The following is a 20,966-nucleotide window of genomic DNA, read 5'->3' on the forward strand; positions in this document are numbered from 1 at the left end:
CTGTTACCTTACCCAGGGAAAAGGGACCTACTTAACCTGGGGCTAATATATCTGCCTTCTCTTACTCTCCTGTAGCCATCCTGCCCGACCCTGTCACAAAGTGTATTGGTTAAGGTCTTTCATGAAAGCTGGTGACACACTAGTGATTAATATCATTGCAAAATGTTCGTATTAACACCACATGAGGAATTATGGATACTTAATTATATAATTTAAGGTCTGTGACCAGACAAAGGGAGAAACAGGTTTTCTCCCAGACAGGAAAAAAAGGTTCTGATCCAATGCCTATAGATCAGCAGGTGGCTGAGTTTACTGTGCCATTGTAAGAGGAGAGGTATGACCCCAGGAAGCCCTCAATGCCAATTGGCAAAAGCCCCCTGTACTATATCTCACATCAGAACAGAGACACACATTGCGCCAACACATTGTTTTCATCATATATATCTCAAAGGTGTCATGTAAGGTATCATAGGTAAACTGGTGACACACTGGTCCTGAAAATCATTGCATCATATATGTGCAGATTGCATACAAAAAGATATTTGCATGTGCTGGAAACGTTCTTAAAATGTGTTTGGGAGGCAGAGCATGAACCCAGCCTTCTCTAGACAAAGAAATGTGTATTTACCTGTCTGACCAGCTTAGTTACTGGTAGAGAACAATAGAAATTCATTTACATATAAGATAAACAAAGACATCAAGCTAGATGAGCATGGGGGTGGACCGTTTAACAATCATGCTGGGGAACAGAATCTACACGGCGGGAAGCTTTCCTGGCTCTTCAAATAGACAGTACACTTTGGTAATATAAGGGGAGCAAAGAGACATTTTAGGGATCCATCTCCTGAGGGAACAAATAAACCAGCACATTGATTCTCTGAAGGCTGGAACAGCCAGTCATGCTGGAGAATGCTAAGAAACTATGTTAGGCAAAGCTATAACTTGTTAGAATTAAGTTTTAGCCACTAGAAAGCATATTAGTTCTGTTTCATTTGAAACCATTTCATATCTCTTTGACTCTTGGTATAATAACTTAAATCTATCTTCTTTGTTAATAAACATATTCTTAGCTTACAAAATATCTCAGTATTGTGCATTACGGTGTAGTAAAGTATAACCCCAGCCGAGCTAAAAAGCTGTTGTGTGTATTGGCTCTTTGGAAGCAGTAAACTTGGTGTTACCCCTGTGAGTGTCCAGTGACAGGGACTGGACACTCAAAGGAGATAGTTTTGGGGAGACTTGGGACTAGGAGGGTTGTTGGGGTCACCCTGCAAGGACTACCTGGTGTGGTGGAAGCTCAGGGCGAGAACCTTATCCTGTAGGCATGCTGCTGGTGTCAGGGCTCTGAGCCAAAGCTGCACAGCCTAAAGACAGCTAAGGTTAGTGCTCAGGCAGTGACAGAACCCCTTACGGGTCTTGGTGAATCCCCAAAGTGTCACAGACCCCCAAGTCCATTCAGCCCTTGACATCTCCACTGAAACTGCCAATCAAAGTGCTAATAATTGCCTACCATCATGGTACTTTTGTTTCCCCTCCTCTAATTCATTTCTCCCAGCTTGCCAAGCACCTGCCACTAGGTAGCTACTATAGTAACTACAGCTACCCTGTAAATATGAAATGTGTGGGATCAACATTAGAACTATTTGTTAAAGTACAAAAGCAAACTGGCATCAGTTAAGAAGAGCCATTCATTCAGGATCATTGGAAAACAATGCAATATACCTATTCTTCCTTTCATGAATCTAGCCAAGATCATATAATGCCAGTGAAACTAAATTCAGACAAAGCTATTCTGTCCATTACATACAGAAAAAAACTCAGTGGCACTGATGATTTTTACAATTACCTTAATCAGATGCTTCTCACACACCTTTATTCCACCCTGTACCTTCTATTGTAAATCAGGATTTAAAAAGGAGATAGCAGCTCTATGGTCTTATATCAAAAATAAGGGATGTTTGTTTAATGGGGCTTTAAATTGTTTGTTTTAGAGAATACATATACCACTGTCAACTTCATATAGTAATTTTAACTTGCTTTGTCTTCGTGCAATAAAAGAATGACAGACAAGAGTTCAGTGTAAATAAAAATAAAGCACTGCTTGCTTTCCTTATATATCAACCTAATGTTTTCATAGTTATTCTGTAGCCAGGCTGTGGTTTCAAGCTGGGTTGGGTGTGGGCAATATTTGGAGAAGACCTCCATGGAAAACTGCAAGAACTGGTGTTGATGCATGAGATGGCATTCTTTCCCTGAGACAGTACCTAGTCAGTGTGTGTAGATAAGGGGTATTGTGCTGACTGCACCACCATTTTTTATGTAGAATGAAAAACAGAGGTCCTATTTCACTTCTGGTGGTTAAGGATGGGAATTTCATAGAAGCCTAGGGACATTATGCACCTGATTCCATTGAGTTTCATTGAGCTTTTGGGCCCAGACTTTTAAAGGCATTGAGACACCTAAAAATGCGGACAGTCACCTACAAAGATTTTCAAAATACCCAGATACCTAACCCCCATTGACTCCAGTGGAACTTCCAATAAATCTGATAGGTCAATCTACATCATTAAGCACCTAAATGCTCTTGAAAATCTGGCCGTGGGTGCCTAAGGCCCTCAAAGCTCCTTTGAAAAACTCAGCCTAAAGATTTTCAATATTTGCTGAAGCAGTCTATTGGAAAGCTATACTTTATCTTTCTCAACTACATCCTCACTGAATGTGAACTTATAGCAATGTCCTGGAAACTTTTATTTATTCTTGTAAATCTGACAAGAATATAATTTATAACACTTTTGCTATACTTTTAATCATCTTATTCCATACCTCTAAACAGGCTACTGCAAGTATTTGAGAAGAAAAATAGCTCAAATTTTCTTAATCAGATCACACACAAAAAATAAGCTTGGAAAATCCTTCTCAGTTTGGTTTGAAACAGGCTCATGCTTTTTCCTATCAGATCTGGTCTGCTGACCCCTAAAATATGGAAAGATTTTATTAGAACAAACTATGTTTGAAACTAACTGCAAAGACACAGGCACGGTTTTCTGTGATCAGTGTGCATGTTCCTTTATGCAATTAATACACTAGGCCGCTACTTGCAAGGCAGACATACAAAGGGTGTGGTTGGAAAGGGGGAAAGTTGGTTTTGGGTTCCTGTTCAGCCCGCATCTCTAATTTGCTCAAAAAACGCCAAAAAGAAATAGTGCTCTAAAGAAGACTACTACTTTTCTGGGGCTAAAATCCACACCATTCTCTATCGATGCATTTGGGTGAGATCATTTCCTATACTGGAGGCAGAGGTGACAAACCTGCCATTACCCTGGCTCCAAGTCATAATGTTTATTTCATAAATATTTGTAAATTGGATAGAAGAGACGTGTCATACCTACAGCCTGCAGGCTAGGTCATGCCCATCTGATGCATTTATGCGACTTGCACATCATACTGAGATTTTTAAAAATATAAACTGAAATTTTACACAAAGTATGTTTCTAGCACTCATGGTCATGAATAAAACCTTCCAAAAGTGAACAGAGTAAAGTTATACAGTGTTGTCTTCCTGAGTCTGCAGTCAGCCTGAATCAAGGCTCAGAGAGGTGTGAACACCCTAAACACTGTTAATCTTATTAGAGTGTCAACTAAAATAATGTAATTTTAATGTCAACATTAGCTATTGTATTGCTTATCATTGTAGCAGATGGAATAGGGAAGGGCTGGGAATGAAGCCCATGTGGGAGGAAACTGGGAAAGCTTCAAGGATGGAAATGCCGAGGGAAGAACAGAGGAGAGACACAAAGAAAAGGAAGAGGGAGAGAAATGGAGAAACATGGGGTGGAAGAAAGAGAAACAAAGGCCAGAAATAGTAGAGGTAAAATATGAAACACAGATTTTGTTTTTTGTACTATGGGAGGTGCTGGCACTGGAACCTATCCATCATCCTATACTTAGTGAATACCTGGATTGCCATGAATGACTAGGTGTAATGTGTGCTAACGCAGTGTAGCTCTTTGTCCCCTTCCTAATGGCTAGACCACAGAGAGTGATTTATGAGAAGGAAAGCCCAGTGATTGGGGCAGTCACCTAGGAAGACTGTGTTCAAATCCGGGTTCTGCCACAGGCTTCCTGTGTGGCTTTGGGCTAGACTCTTTCTACCTCAGTTCCTAATCTGTAAAATCTGTATTATAATTCCCTCCTTCAGAGAGCAGTTAAATGGTTAAAGATTATGAGGTGATTAGATACTAAAGTAATAGGGGTACCTTAGATAGATATGGGTTTGCTCCTGTGGGGCTAGTGGACCTGCTCTGCTAGCTGAGGCAGTAGAGGCTTGTGCTTTTAGATCCAAAAATCCTGGGTTTACTCCTTACCAAGACAAAACAAAAAACAAACAAACACCATCTAGTGTTGTTTTATATATACATATGATCTATATTTATCTGGTGACTTTTTCTTTTTAAATAACCATGAAAGGGATTTAAGGATGATCCAGGTTCTTAAGTATTTGGTAGAAGAACAGACTCCTCTATGAAGTCCATCATGCACCTTGCAATGATAACCTACTTTATCTGTGCATCACCCAGATTTTATGGCAATGGGTGTTACAGAAAGCCTAAAGACTGACAGATAATCAGAATTTAAAATTCCTAATGCCATTTTATAAATTAATTATTTGATTTCCCATCTGAACTGATTATACAACTGCTGATGTAAGCAATACTTCCAAGAAACCATCTAGCACAGAGCGAGCCAAAGGGCCCAGCAGTGCATTTTCAATGTTACAGTAGTTCAATAACTATGTATCTATTGTAGTTCATTAGGGAGTTGTTTAATAGGCATCCCAAGCTAAGGATTAGAATCTATTGGCCGAATTCTGCTCTCAGTGACTCCACTGGAGTTCCTCTGGATTTACGCTAGTGTAAAAGAAAACAGAACAGGCCCCCTGTGAGGTTTTTCCATCTCTTTAGGAATAAAAATTAATAGCAACTAAAAATATTTACCACTGGAAGGGAAGTTTCGTCAGTAAAATGCAAGATGATAAATGGCCACTTAAGAACTAAAACCGCTCATCTCTCCCACATGTAAAGGACTGTCCACCAGAAGATCCTGTACTGAAGGTCTCCTGTAAGTGAGGAGAAACTACACTGTGAGTTCAGCAGTGACCAGTTATCAGTGTTGACAACTTTCATAATTCTATCTTGAGTGTCAAAATTTATGTTGTTTTCCTTCAAGCCTCAGCTTCCGGAGTCATAAGAATCTCAGGTTACATTAAAAAAAAAGCTTCCAGCCTCAATGTTGAAGAGAAAACCTTGCAAATGTGACCTCCTATACTCTCAAGTATCAGAAGGCAAATTAAAGGAACTCAACCTTTATTATTTTAAAAACCTCATGATTTTAAGCTACTCTGCCTCTTTGGGGGGGGGGGGAGGAGTTAGTGTTAGGGAGGGGGCAGACATCATGATTTTTGAATGCTGAGTTAACTACAATGTAGTTCCTAGAAATGCGCTGAATTGCCACTGTCTTATGTTGGATGAAACTGGAGACAGAGGATCAAGTTTCAGGAAGATCCTAGATTCATGAGGGCCTGTAGACTCTGGAATGCAAGCCTGGGGCTAGGTGCTGAGGCATGTAACACTGGCCTCTCAGTAAGTTTTAAAAAAAGCACTGCTTTTTATACCTCTGACAGATTGTGCCATTGCTTATTGCTAATTAAACACTCACTTAGTTGAGGGCCAAGGGTCGGGTAGAAAACAGCCTGAGACTTTCAGAGCTGGGGCCTGGACAGGGCTGGAGTAACACATAGGCAAATAGGTGCCTAGAGCCCAGCTTCACAGAACAAAACATTTTGGGCCCCTCTTATTTTATTTTATTTTTTAAATGATGCTGATCTGTGCAAAAGCTAAAGGACCTTCACTCACTTAATGAGCGGCATTGCAACCTAGTGCATGGGGTCGCAACTCCACTCAAATTTGGCCTAGCTACCCCTCTCTCATGGTGAACAGCACCCTGAGAACAGCAAACGGAGAGGCTGATCCTGGTGGATACTGCATGGCCAGCTTGGGTGCTGTGAATCTACTGTATGGCTGTTTGTTATTATTCATATTAGAAGGTAGGAGCCCAGAAATGTGTATTTGGGTAGGGCCCAGTAATGGGTTTATACAGCCCTGGGCCTGAGTTATTTAAGATAGGAAAACAAAAGGACATTACTATGAAATGTTTCTATAATAAAAATCCAGAAACATTCCACAGATAAATTTTAAAGCACAAGACACAGCTCAACACTTCAAAACGCAGCGAGGAGAAAACAGCAAACAAGAACAAACACAGTTGTTTCAGGTATCTAGTGAAATAATTCATAAATTGCTTTAAAACATGTACTTCATTTAGCTCAGTATTTCCTTGGAGTGTGAATCTGGCCTCCGTCACCTCCAGGGAAAGCATAATCAAGCGCGGGGACTCTGTTCCCGGAGGACCCTGAGCAAATCAGAGCCAGCTGTTGAAAAGTGAATATTGAGTAAGCTGTTCTGCTTTTGCTCTCTACCAGGGAAAGTGGAAATGACCCGGCTAGAAAAGAGTATTAACCCACTGCTGCAGCTGTGGAATTAAAATATTTTTGCAAAATTCACGATTTTCAATATTTTTTCCAAGCACAGAATGAATGAACACTCAATTCCTAGGCCTTGATTCTAGAACACTCAGTTCCTAGGCCCGGATTCTACAGGAAGCCAGTAACATTGCATTGTTACTGAAAATACACATAGAGGGGAAAAAGTTAGGAGCAAATCCTGACTTCCTCCCCCATACCATTCAAGCACAAGGAAAGACCATAGCAAAGTGAAAATATTGTGTTTCTGCAATGCTGTTGGCCAGGCCAAAAATAGCGCCTGCAAGCAGAATGTCAGTTCCAGGATTGCTCTCTCTGGGAAGCAGAGATGAGGAATTTGGGGGCCAGCCAGAGGCATTTCAGTGGTGCTGGAAATTGCACACACCTACTGGATGACAACCGTAAATTTAGGAGTGGAGTGCAATGGCCACAGCCACTTCTAAAGTTCATGGGCTAGATTAGCAACTTCAGCTACACTGTGCAGGTATATTTCAGTCATATTCCACATTGAGGTCAGTCTGTTTCACATTGAGGTCAGTCCATTCCACCCAATGCCAGCGATAGCGTAACTGTCTTTATGTAGGACCAGGATTTACCACTGTAAGCACAGTGACCTGATGGAAAATTGGAAAATAGCAAGGTAATCATAATCAGAACTGTACAGCTCATTTCTCTTCCCTCATTCTTTATCATTAAGGAAGTGTCCATGAAAACTGAGTATGTGTGTGTAGCTTACTGCTCTTGCTCCATCATACTCATTTCCAAGGAACTACTTGTCATACCATGAACAGAGATTATGCTATTAGGTGAGGAATAAGCAATCAGAGGGGAAGAATTCTGATGAAAAAGAAGCTATGTTTTAGGCTTACCATGCTAGATGTCTCTGGGGTTTGCAGTTCAAACTTAGCATAGGTCATTAGTAGGGCTGTCAAACAATTAAAATAATAATAATTAATCATGAGATTAAAAAAAACAATAACAGTTTTAATCACAGTTAATGAATATTTATTATAAATATTTTGGATGTTTTCCTACATTTTCAAATACATTGATTTCAATTACAGCACAGAACACAAAGTGTACAGTGCTCACTTTATATTATTATTTTTATTACAAATATTTGCACTGTAAAAAAGAAAAAAGTGAAATATACAAGTCAAAGCATGAAGAGGCATACAAATGTTCAGCATATCTGGCACGTAAATACCTTGCAATGCTGACTACAACTGTGTCACGCAAATACCTGTTCTCAGTTTCAGGTGACATTGCAAACAAGAAGTGGGCAGCATTATCTCCCATAAATGTAAACAAACTCGTTGGTCTTAGCTATTGGCTGAACAAGAAGTAGGACTGAGTGGACTGGTAGACTCTGAAGTTTTACACTGTTTTGTTTTTAAGTGCAGTTATGTAAAAAAAATCTATATTTGTAAGTTGCACTTTCATGATAAAGAGATTGCACTACAGTTCTTGTATGAGGTGAATTGAAAAATATTATTTATTTTGTTTATTTTTTTACAGTGAAAATATTTGTAATAGAAAATATAAAGTGAGCACTTTACACTTTCTATTCTGTGTTGTAATTGAAATAGATATATTTGAAAATGTAGAAAATTTATAATAATAATAATAATAATAATAATAAATGTAAATTTGTATTCTATTATTGTTTAGCAGTGTAATTAATACTCCTGGAGGAATTCTGTGCCAAAAATTAAAAATTCTGTGCCACAAAATTAAAAATTCTGCCAATTTTATTTGTCAAAATAACATTATATGATCACGGAAGTTTCAATTATTTTGGTAATTTATTTCAATATACCTGCCAGCAAGTATGTATGTAACAATACAGACACACACAAAAAATTCCCCAGGAGTAGAGAGTTCCTGTTTCTTTGCCCTCTCCTCCACAGAGCCCAGCCGTGGGGCAAGACATTTACTCTCCCTCCCTCCCAGAGCCCAGCCATGCCCCCCAGCCCAGACACTCAAATCGCCTAGTCCCCAGAGGCCAGCTTTGGGGCCCTCCCCAGCCCAGACACTCACACCCCAACACCCCAGAGGCCAGCTGCAAGCTTTCCCCGCCCCCCGGCCCAGACACTCACACCCTCTACCCCTCAAAGCCTAGGGATCTAGAGGGAGAGAAAACCTGATGCTGGGTTCTGGGCTTGCACAGAGTTTCCTGCATGCTGCTGCCTCCTTCCTTCAGGGCATGCTGGAAAACTGCAGCTGCTAGGAACCCTCCAGTTCCCTCCCTCTGCCCCCGGCCTTGTCTTCTATTTGCAAGGTAGGCTCTGCCAGGTTCAGTGGCCACTAGTGGCAGCCAACATCTCTGCAGCCCATTTCGGGGTGGGGGGAGGGGGGAGGGAATTTTGCATGCACATTAACTTCTGCAAAATTCTGCATTGTGCAGTGGTGCAGAATTCCCCCAGGAGTAGATTAAAACTGCAATGAATTGCGACTTTTTTTTAATCTAGTTAATTTGTTTTATGTCGATCACTTGAGTTAACTGTGATTAATTGACAGCCCTACTCATTAGGAATCATATGATGCCTACTCAGGGGCCTGGGTACGATATGTGTGGTGGTCTCAATACCACCACGTCAAGAGGTCTGTATCCATCAAACACGTACAAAACTGCCACCACAACAGTTAGCAGAGTGTAGTTTCAGCAAAGAGATTAAGGATTAAATAGAGATGCAGCCCAAAATACTGGTGTCATTGCTAGAACTGGTTTCTATAGAACAGTTACAGAGAATAGTGGAGGGTAGCATGGGGAAGTTTGCACAACTTGCAACATATGGGCTAAATCCCAGTCTCAACTAATGTAAATCTAGAGTAGTTTCCTAGACTTCAATGGAGTTACACCAGTGTAACTGAGTTCAGAATATTGTTCTACGTATTTTGTGGCTAGACAAAGAAGTATCAATTTATCACTTGTTATGAACATTAATTTCACATTAAAATGTTTTCTTATACCCACCCTTAGCAATAAAGAAAAGAAACACAGAAAATGCAATGATTAAAAAAAGCCCTCTCCCCAAATAAGATTTTTTTTACAAGTTTTTTTAGTTTTCTCTGAGACATCAGATGAACTTCAAGGACTACAGGAAATGAAGGGTGAAATGCATGATTTTTACAACTCGTATGCTCATATGAACAGCCAAAGCACTTTGGCTAGAATTTTTTCAGCTCCACATGAAGGCAGTAAATGAATTACAGTACACAGTGTATTGAATAACAGTGAACACTTCAAAGCCTCCTAATAACTAGGGCATGAATGTAAAATGTATTGCTCTGCACATCTAAGAGTTTTACCCTTTCTCATCGTGTTCTTTGAAAAGGTGGCTTTATTCAGATTTTTGTGATTGTTCTTGTTCTACAAAAGCACTTTTAGGATTTTATTGAGGTTTACATACACCACTGTTCAAGACGAAAGGCTTTCATGTCAATTATTAATAATAAAATCTTTCAACTGTCTATTTAAAAAAATAAAAACATGATTCTTTCCCCCCCTTTTTGATGTTTAATTTAGAATGAAAATCAAACTCTTAAAAAAAAAGTTTTCCTCTCTATCACAAGGGAAACCATGATGTTTTAAAAAATTCTCTCTATGAAAATAATGCCAGCTAAAAATAAAATGTTAAAAAGTTACTTCCAAACAATGCCCAATTCTGAAGTGGGCTGAGCACGCTTACCTCCCATTGATTTCACCATGAACTGAGGATATTCGGTACCTCGTGGGAATTGGGACACAAATTGCTGATTTTATGGTATCAGTTGGGGTAACATCCACTGGCTTGTAAGTGACTCATTGGGGATTTAGCATTTCAGACTTCAGTTACTATCTTTTGAAATAGAAACTATTTGAACAGACATCTCATAAGAGATTCTTACTGGATCTTATAACATCCAAATCAGCTCACCCAAACCTCAGACCATATTCTAGCATGTAGTGTTTAGAGATGGAAGGCCCAACTTCTGTCCACATGAGGGCCTCAGTCTTGCAATGGAAGCTACAGAGGCAGACCTCTGCACCTGCATGAAGTCACACTGAAGTCAGTGGATCTCTGTAAGGAACCACTCGCATGCTCTCTTATTTGACACAGCTGCACTCAGGGTTCCTAGATTTCATTAAAACAAGGTTTCTTACCCTTCTAGTCAAATTTAGATTTCAGTTAAGGATTGATCTTTCTAACCCATACTTTATTTCACTTTCAGATCCAATTGCCAGGTGCCTCTCCCAGATGTTTCCAGTTCCTTGTCCATAACGCAAGTACTAAGCACACCTGCACAAAACCAAAGATCCTCACTTGCTAACATGCATCTTTTATCAATCTGTTTCCTTTTGTTAATCTGTAGCCAAGTATTCTGATACTGTGATAAACATTTCACCAGTTTAGTTTTCTTTTGCTGCTCAGTGTTTTCTAGACTGCAAAAATCAATCTCTTAAGATGAAGCAAAAAAAAAGAAAACATGAAAATGGTAAGAGTAACATGACATCAACCAAGTGATCAACTGAAATCAGCTGAGCTCTGACTGTCGATACTTTGCTAGTGGCATGGTGAAGGCTTGTTTACAAAAATGTTTTCAAACTCACTGCTGCTAAACACATCTTTCAGCGGAACCAGCATTAGCATCTTTAGAAGCCTAAGTACAGGCAGATCTTCACCTACTGGGGCCTTTTTCAGGATCATTTTGATTAGTCTTGCTCCCAGCAGAGTTAGACAACAGGGTTCTGAAAATCAAAAGAGAATCTATACTAGGATTCAAATTCTCAACACTAGTTCTGCTGAACTGGTGATTCTAACGCTGGGATTATTTCTTCCCAAAAATGTTGTCTAGTGTGAGCCTAAGAGGCAGGGAAAACCCAGCTGGATTTCCAGTTCCCAGACTGTATTTGCAGGACTAACAGAAAAACAACCTCTTGAAATTTAAACTGAGAAAAATGTGATGTGTGAATCATCAAGAAAGAATAAATAGGGAACCCCACAAAGGTATTTTTACAGACATCCCCCCCCCCATGCAATGTAACTGCACTTTATGGCAGGTTCCACGGTGCTTTGTTATTAGTCAATTTTGTACTTGGATTGTGTCCAACTAGTAAGGCAACTATGACTCTTAATAAGAGTTGGATCCCTTTCATGGTCTTCATAAAATATATGTGAGCCTTTAAAAAGTTTGAAAGGTCATCCCAAAGTATTCTTTAAAAATCCCTCACAACAAGCCTATATGGCACACTTGAAAATACTATTATGGGGAGAGAAAAAAAACTTTAAAAGGCAACAACACATAGAGCTTAGGGAAGAAGACTGGGAATCACAAATGTGGGGGTCTGTTCTCAGTTCTGCTACTAATTAACCATGTGAACTCAGGCAAATTACAGCCATTATGTGTTGATTTTTCCATCTGTAGACTGACAATAATACTTACCCACATTTGGAGAGGGCAATGAAGGCTTTGTATAAAAAGCTCTATGTAAGTGCAAATAATTATTATTTGTTTTGGACTATTAATTAGTGTAAAGGACTCCCTCCTCACACTACTGCCTATCGTAATAAAGAAAGGAAAGTTACTACTCTCCTGTAGCACCAGGGCAACTCCTCTGGCTCTAACATTGATCTCTCCTCTGTGAGTGCTAATTTGGGGATTTGAATAAAGAAGGAGACTAGATTCTATTTGAAATACATGTATTAGCTTATTATTTGATTGTACTCTTATTCTTGTATTATGAGTCAGAGAAATGAATAGCACCTGATTTCCATACTCTTTATCTCCTCTTACTCACAAACTAAAAGCTTGGTCCTGTGAGTTGCCTAGCTACTCTTGCAAGTGTCTGAATGTTCTCAATATCCATTGGTTTCAACTACTAATTCACATCCTGTCAAGTCAGTAGTTGCTTTTTTCTGTTTAAAACTCACTTTCTGGGAGATAACACATCATGAATAGGGTTGGGTTTGCCCACAAAGCTGTTTTCCGGATAAAAATTGAATGAGAAAAATGAAACTGTTGTAAAACATGCATGCTTTCTGTGGAAATTTTTGACCTTTGTTAAAAAAAAACCCAACAACCTGCACACCTGAAAATAAAAAAAAGTTTTTGGTGTTTGGCTAAAAGCTTAAAAAAGTGTGTCCAGCCCTCAAAAATCTTCTCTTTGGAAAAGCCACTGCAGTGCCTCATGGGAGCTGCAGTTTCAATGTCTTACACCTCCATTCTCCAGAATGAGCCAGGTTCCACAGCTGGACTACATCTCCCATGATGCACCAATTCTGGCATCAACTGTTCAAGATGGATGTTGATAAAATAGAGATGGTTCAGGGAAGAGCCATGGGAATGATTAAAGGAATAGGAAACATGACTTCTAGTGATAGTCTCAAGGACCTCAATCTATTTAGCTTAAAAAAAAACAAAGTTAAGGTGTGACTTGATTACAGCCCATAAGTACCAACAAGGGGAACAAATATTTAATAATGGGCTTTTCAATCTAGTAGAAAAAGAAATCGTGTGTAAATTTTTACCTGTGGGGGTAATTGGCCATTGGAACAACTTACCAAAGGTCATGGTGAATTCTCTATCACTGAAAATTTTTAAATCAAGATTGGATGTTAATTCCTAGAGCAGAGCTTTTGGAATATTTTGAGGAGGTTCTATGGTCTGTGTTATACAGGAGAGGGTCAGACTAAATAATCACAAGGGTCCTTTCTGATCTTGGAACCTCTGAATCTAAGAAAACCGTGGTGGCTCAGTAATAGGGAAATGGTGCATCATGAAAGATGGAGAAGGGAGCACGAAATACCCAAACTAGAACTCCCAAGGAGCACCATTTTGGCATTTCCTATTTAAAATTCTTGGTTTACAGATGAAAATTTTGAGGTTTTGATTTTTTGCTGGAATAAGGAATTCCAACTCTAATTATGACAGAGACCATATAAGCTAAAGCTAAAGATCATTCATGATCTTTCATCCTAAATTACTTTTTATGTATCTCACAACATCTTTATATCCATTTTATTGATGGGTAAACTGTAGCACAGTGAGTCAGTGACAGGAATTATGAATTCTGATTCCCATCTCTAACTATTAGGTAATACTTAGTCATAATATTATCTAAGAAAACATCCTCTAGAAAAAACTATCATAAAAACCCAAACCTGTGGTCTTACTCAGACAAAATGCAGGACTTTTAAACCCAAAGACCAGATATAACTACTATGTTTGCCGCTCAAATATTGGGGATCTCTCCTTTCCAGTGGTATTACTGTTTTTAGCATTGGAAAGTTGAGAGATATTCAACTTTAAGCACATTATGGGTCCAGGACTAATTGTTATAGATTTTGCACTTCGGGACAGTCTAAATACAGTAGGGGGAAGATTCCAAGATTAGGGGGAAAACCAGAGAAAATGGCAGCTATCCAGAGTTGTTTAGTGGTTTGGAATGTTAGAAATAATCCAAACATATGGATTAAGGGCAGAATAACAAGTAGTAAAAGGTGCAGGTAATCCAATTTATCACATAAATCTGCAATTTATCACGATATCACCAACATATATGTAATTATCATATCAGAATCACTACAGCCACCACTGAAATGCAGTGACCTCAGGGGGAAACATTAACTGTTTAAGGTACACAGCAATACTACACAACTGTTCAGGACAAGGCATGCCCCTAGCCAACCCCTGTTGAATTGCTGACACCACTTCCCATTGCATTTAGGTGCATACATTATTAGCTAAAGAGGCCTTGTGTCAGAAGAAAGAAAGAAAGACAGAAAGAAAAGAGCTTCTGTATTAAAGTACTTATCACTACTTCCAGAATAGTCCCAGAATTTGTCCTTACCTTGACCCTTTCTCTTCTAAAATTCTTATCTGCATCTTAATCACTTCATGTTTTGACTATTGCTATTGCCTCTTTTATGGTCTTCCTCATTTCCCACACTTTAAACTTCAGGAGTTCAAGATGCTGCAGGCATATTACACTCTCATTTTCTCCATTCTCCATCACCTTCACTGATGTCCTGTTCTTAAATAAATTCAGTACAGAAATTACCCTCCCATTCAAAGCTTTCCATGGCCTCCTCAAGCCTCTCTTTATGGCCCTGTCTTAGGGAGCACTAACTGCAGGTGGCACTTCCTCCTGACCATCCTGGGGATTAGTTCTGGCTAGGTGTTGCATCCTCCTCCAGCAGTATCCTTCCTGTCATCCTATCTCCATGAAGCCCCTTTCGCTCCAGGAACCACAGCCTCCACTCCACGATTCGGCTCTCTGACCAGTCACAATATCGTGTCCCCTTCTGGGGTTTACCCAAAGTCCTACTGCACCAACAATCTCAGGCAGTCTTCTCCCGTACTGACCTGATGGTGACTCTTCCCTAGTGGCCAGTAGGGGAACTCGGGTCTGCCCACTACTCTGGATTCCAGTCCAGGGACCCTCAACTCAGCACTTCTGGATTTTCCTTTCCCAGCCCTCACTGCTCCTTTCCTGGACTGCTTCCTACAAGTCCTGGTTCTTCTTTCTCTGTGTGTACAGCTCCAAACCCTCTTTCCTGAGAGTGACTGCTCTGTTGCCAGATTTCTGTCTTATATGGACACCGCCTGTTCCTCTTCAACTAGGTGCCATCAGCAATTAGGTCCCAGCCCTCCCTGGCTTCTCCTCCAGGTGCGGCCTGGGCAGTTAATAGACCTACATGGTCACCTTATCCCTTCCAGTTCTGTGTGGGGTGGACACCCCAGCACAGGCCCCTATGAGTTTTTTCCACTCACTAACCCAACTCTTCCAGCCTTGGCCTCTTTCCTGTCCCCTAAAAATCTCAACTTTTGATGGTCTTTCACTTCTGCTTCCCACCTACCTAAATATTCCCTTCCAAGACATTGAAGGTAACGTATTTCAAAAGTGCCTAAGGGCTGCAAAAGAGGACTGTGATCAATTGTTCTCCATGTCTGCTGAAGGTAGGACAAGAACTACTGGTTTTATGATCTGCAGCAAAGGAGATTTAGGTTAGGTATCAGGAAACACTTTCTAACTATGAGGGTAGTTAAAATCTGGAATAGGTTTCCAAGGGAGGTTGTGGATCCCCATCACTGAAAGTTTTTTTTAAAAAAAAACAGGTTGGACAAACACTTGTCAGGGATGGTCTAGGATTATGTGGTTCTGCTTCAGCACAGGGGGCTGGACTTGATCACTTTTTGAGGTCCCTTCCAGCCCAACATTTCTATGATTCTATGATAAGTCCCAAGTGGCTAAGGCACTTCTGAACATTTGACCCTGACTCTTTTCCATTCACAGAATGTGCCTTCTGCTCAGAAATAAAAAAAGGAGCACACAACAAGAAGTAAGAGTAATTACAAACTGAAACAGAGAATGATGCAGCACTAGCCATTGCAAAACAGGCACATTAGTGCTAGAGCTTCTTATGCTTTGTGGTAAAGCAGATTCATCTACTGTGTCGATAACTGCCACCTACAATATTCCTCATAAATTCATGCCATTAGACTCTCTTATCCTGCTCTATGCCCTAAAAAAAAAAAAAGCAGAGCTTTTTAAATGTTATCCCACTTTCCTGATGCTCTCACTAAAACCCCTCATAGAATATTCTGTCACCTTAAAGCATCTAAGTTTTTCACAAAGAGCCTTTCTTTCCTGGGAACACGCTCTGCATTCCCACATCAGATGATCAACTGTTTCTTTAACTTCATGTGTCATAAAACCCATTTTTGCATCCCATCAGGAAATAGAAATTATTATTCAAACCGCAGAGACTAGTTAACAGTCTAAATTTGAACACTTCACTAATCCTTTCATAACCTTGGAGTAGTGTGTTAGCCTCTATTGTGGGGCATACGTCGTAACATTTTTTCCCTCTCTTCTCTTGGTCCAAAATTCTTGCCATTCCTTTTTCAATCCCTTTTTAACTAAACTTTTTAATTCCATCTTACTCAAAGGAATTGTAATTGTCTATAGCAGTGTCTATAGCACTTTTTTCATCAGGGAGTGTTAGGATATGTGGTGTCTTCCTTAAAATCACAGCTCCTGTGATCAAGAGATTATATGAGAATCTCAACTTTCATTAAAAAAGTAAGTTTCTAGCCCTCAAGGTTGAGGAGAAAGACTTGAAAACATGACCCAACTTCATATTAAAGGCTCAAAGACCACAGAAGGCAAAGAAAAAAACCTCAACATTATGATTTATTAAAAATCTCATGATTTCTAGCTTGGTCAGGCACTGAGCAAATGTGTGTAGCTGCAGCTACTCAAACAAGGTGTGCAAGCATATCTCCACCACCATGTCCCTGTCTCTTCTCCTCCCTGTGTGCTGCTTCCACATGGCAGGCTTCTGCACCATGCAGGGAGTACACTACTTTGGGTCCTACAGTATCAATCCCTTTACTTCTGCAGTGGGACTGCACTGTATCCACTTCTGAGTGCAGAAAGTCTCCCCGTGGTGGAAGGAGTAAGTATTTGTGTCCAGTGACTAAATGAAATTAACTTCTGCTTCCGCTTGGAATGTTTCATAAAAGTTAAGTTTGCCAAGCAGTTATCAAAAGGATACCATGTGACCCGAAACACAAGTAGTGAATAATTGGCTGAACAGCTGCTATGAATGCTTGGTGAGCAATAACTAACAGTTTGTTAAATGGTGGCTAGAAATGAACAAATTTGAAAAAAATGTAAAATGGTGTGCTGATAATCTCCAAGGAGAGAGAGGGGCTAATTTCTCTGGACATATCATTATTGCAAAATGGTCAGCTGGCCCAAGGAGGCACCCATTTGTGCCAAATTAGTTTTTTGTATGGTGGATCTAAGGAGTATGTGAGCTCCTATACCAGTGTGTAACACTGGCTTACCTTTAGCTAGGAATATGTTATTGTTTTTAATCAAATCACTTTTAAATCAAAACACAGATTTAATTATGAGTGGGGGAAGAAGTTCCTAAACACAAACAAAATTGGAGAACTCTAAAAGTTGTTTGCAATGTTCACAAGACCTCAGATCCCATTATGTTCTCCCATTCCTATTAAACTATATATGACTTCACCTGACTCATTCTATTGTGAGTTCACAATTAATTCCTTTATATATTAATATATATTAAAGATAGGCTCCCAACGTGAAGTTTGGATCTTTATGGAAATTCTTCATGAGTATGGTGAGCATTCAGATTCAGGGGCATAATTCCAGACCTAGTTTTGTGACAGGGCCAAGATGCAAAATTCAAATCCAAAATTTCCCAAAGTTTGGCGATGGTTAAATTATTGGTTTAATAGTTTTAAATTTGGCTTCATTTCTAATTTTGATATACACCTTCAGACACACACACACACATAAAATCTATCCAACATTTCAAATACCATGTGGCTTTTGAGAGTTATTCAGCCCAAATTAAATAAAAGGGACAATGTATCAAACAGATTTTTGCCTGCTGCTTTCAAGCCAGATATAAATATAACCAATACAGGGATAGCACGATTCTAATTTTGCAGAACTACAAGGCTAAAAATCAAATTAAAATCCCTGTTTAAAGAGAATCAGCTTGTAGTTAAGATAGCATAGATGATGAAGCACAAGGTAAGGATAGTGCATGACAGTGTCATCTGGCTTGATTTTACTGATTTTACTTTCTTTTTTCAAAATAGATACTGTGAAACACTTGGCTTGAGCTTTCAGCAAGTTAGGTTCACAAATATTATTGAAGTGTAATAGCTCCCCCTGCCAGGTTTCAATTACAAATTACATTTACACACACACACACACACACACACACACAGAGTAAACCACATTGTAAAATATCTACGCTAGACTCTTTTGTTGCTTGCTTAGTCTTCTGCCACTATTGCACAGAGAAAGACATAAGTGGCTGATATATAATGTGAGTTAAAGACATTTTAGAAAAATTAGATAAAAGGATATTATTACTATCCAGTAAATTACTTAAATGCAACTGTCTGAAGTTTTGGGATAAATACAAAACTGTGTTCAAATGCAGAAGGATAAATAAACTAAATAAAACAGGAATTTGTGTTTACTTGTGGTTTGTTTTCTCTTCCATAAATCTAGTCCTTTCCCATTTTTTTCTTCCTTGAAGTTTCTTGAATGATAATTTTATTCTCTAGATCATCTGTTGTTTGTTCATTTAGATCTGTGATCAGGGCAGCATCCAAAGTTGGCTCCAAAACTGGCCCAATCCTGAAAAGTGCTCGACAACCACAAATCCATATATACGTGATGTGAGATGCAGGTGCTCAGCGTCACTTATGATCACACATGTAATCTTTTGAGGCAATGGCACTGATGAATCTTATCAATAAGTTATCCTACTACTTAGCATTTATACAGAAGTTTTCATCTCCAGAGCACTGTGCATGCTTTGGTTAATTTGCACAATAATCCTGTGAGAGAGTTAAGTATTAATATTTCAATTTCTGAAGCACAGAGAGGCTATTTACATGGAATTTATGAGATAGCATATCTTGGTGTAATTTATACCATATCTCAGATGCACCAGGAAGCACTGGGCCTGGATCCACAAAGGGAGTTTGGCACTGAAAATGCTGAGCATTGCAGCCCCTATCCTTTCAACCCCTTGAAAATAACTGGAATCCACAAAGCATGGGGTAGGTGCTTAACAATGCCTGGAGAGAGAAGCACCTGAGAGTGGGATCCACAAAAGCCACCATGCTAGACAGAGAACTGTTTAAGCTAGGGCACTCATCTGAGTTGTGGGGTCCCTTTTCCTCAAGCAGAGGGGGGAATTAATCAGGGTCTTCTGCATCCCAGATGAGTTCCTTAACCATTGGACTAAAGGTGGAGTTAGGCATGCTCAGAGGATCCCACGGGTGAGACAGGCATTTCCCTGCCTATCTTCCCCTGGTGTGAGGATCGTGCTGGTGCTTCGGCATGAGGATAGGTGTCTGCACGCGTGTTGCTTCAGTGTACATGCCAGAGACAGAAACATAGGCACCTAAGTAACTGTTACAATGAAAATGTAAGTGCCGAGTTTAGGATTATGTGGCAGTTGGACAGGGGTTTTGTGGATCACCTTAGTACCTAAATCCCTTCGTGGAGTTGGGCCTTGCAGCCTAATGGAACATCCACTGAAGTCAGTGGGCATCTTTGGATCAGGCCCTCGATGAAGGTAAATGCCACTGTCCTCCAGTGACATATCTTTTCCGTTGTAATAGATAAGTGAATTTAGTCCTGATGAAATGCCTGACACTCTCCTAACATCAGTGAGTGCAGGATCTAGCCATCAAAGGACGTTCCAGCCCTAACTCAGACTACCATTGTAGATAATGAATGAGTACTTTTACCTACATGCCTCCCAGCAATTTAGCCAACCCTAAGCATTCAAAATCGTGTCAGGCTCAAATAAGTCATGAGATTGGCTTATCAATCAGGAGACTCTAAGCGTGTAATGAAATCTGGGCATGGGGTTTTGGGGGTGGTTTTTTTTTCTTTGGTCTTTTGACCATTTATGTCATACATTGGTCACATTTTCAAGCTTTCCTGCACAATCATATCAAATGCCAAGATTCAGAAAGTTCATCAACAACTTTTCTGGATAAATTTGGAGTTAAGAAGATGGAAATACCTGGGATGTGTGTTAAGAATGAAGCCAAAGCATCTGCTATGACAGGCATGTTATCAGGCAGCTAGAGGAACATGGAAAAGGGGCTGACCAAAAGAATTCCTCTCTTGAACAGTACTTCTAGAGAGGAATAACTTATGAGACTTAACAGAGAGAACATACAAAGAGCAGCCTAGGATAGACAAGGATGGCCGAGCCTCATTTATGCCCTAAGAAACGTGTGACAGCACAGAAAGGGATTCAGATGAGGGCTAGAAACTTACAATTATTATTATTAAAGCTGAGATTCTCTTGTCATTACTTGGCTTCAGAAGCTTAAGCTTAAGAAAATCATGACCTACAGTGAGAGTGATTTTTAGTCCCATCTACTCTCATCACGCCTTAAAATACACTCATACCACAAACACAGAGCACCATGGTTTGTAAAGATGTACCAACAGGATCCTCCCTTGCAGCATTCAGCCCATCACTAATCATTTGAGATGAAGCACTGAAGACAAATGAAATACTATGACATATCCTGCGATATATTTTGCCCATTATTCTCTTGCCCATTTCAACGGGAAAAATTAAAACAAATTTTTCCTGCTTAATTCTTAAGAATTAAAAGATTAAATCCTGCCTTTAAGGGTGCTGCTAAGGCCAAACTCATACCCCTGCTGTGTGCTGATGATGCCCACAGTAGTCTGAATGTCAATTCTGCACAGTACTGAAGTAAATTGTAGTTGAGGGTGCTGAGCACCTTACAGGACTGGGACCTTTATGAATAAAATACGGTTTTGAGGTCT

General features: G+C 39.7%; 1 long non-coding RNA gene across 1 annotated transcript in view; it reads right to left on the minus strand.

Annotated features, from left to right (window-relative positions):
- Positions 1-7,483: 7,483 nt before the first annotated feature.
- LOC122464397 overlaps positions 7,484-20,966 on the minus strand; it is a 113,535-nt gene continuing 100,052 nt past the window's right edge. The window contains exon 4 of the long non-coding RNA XR_006288368.1: positions 7,484-7,523. This is a non-coding gene — a long non-coding RNA (uncharacterized LOC122464397). The remainder of the gene's footprint in view (positions 7,524-20,966) is intronic.

This window comes from Chelonia mydas, chromosome 1 (assembly GCF_015237465.2).
Source record: "Chelonia mydas isolate rCheMyd1 chromosome 1, rCheMyd1.pri.v2, whole genome shotgun sequence".
In the NCBI taxonomy this organism is placed as follows: domain Eukaryota; kingdom Metazoa; phylum Chordata; order Testudines; family Cheloniidae; genus Chelonia; species Chelonia mydas.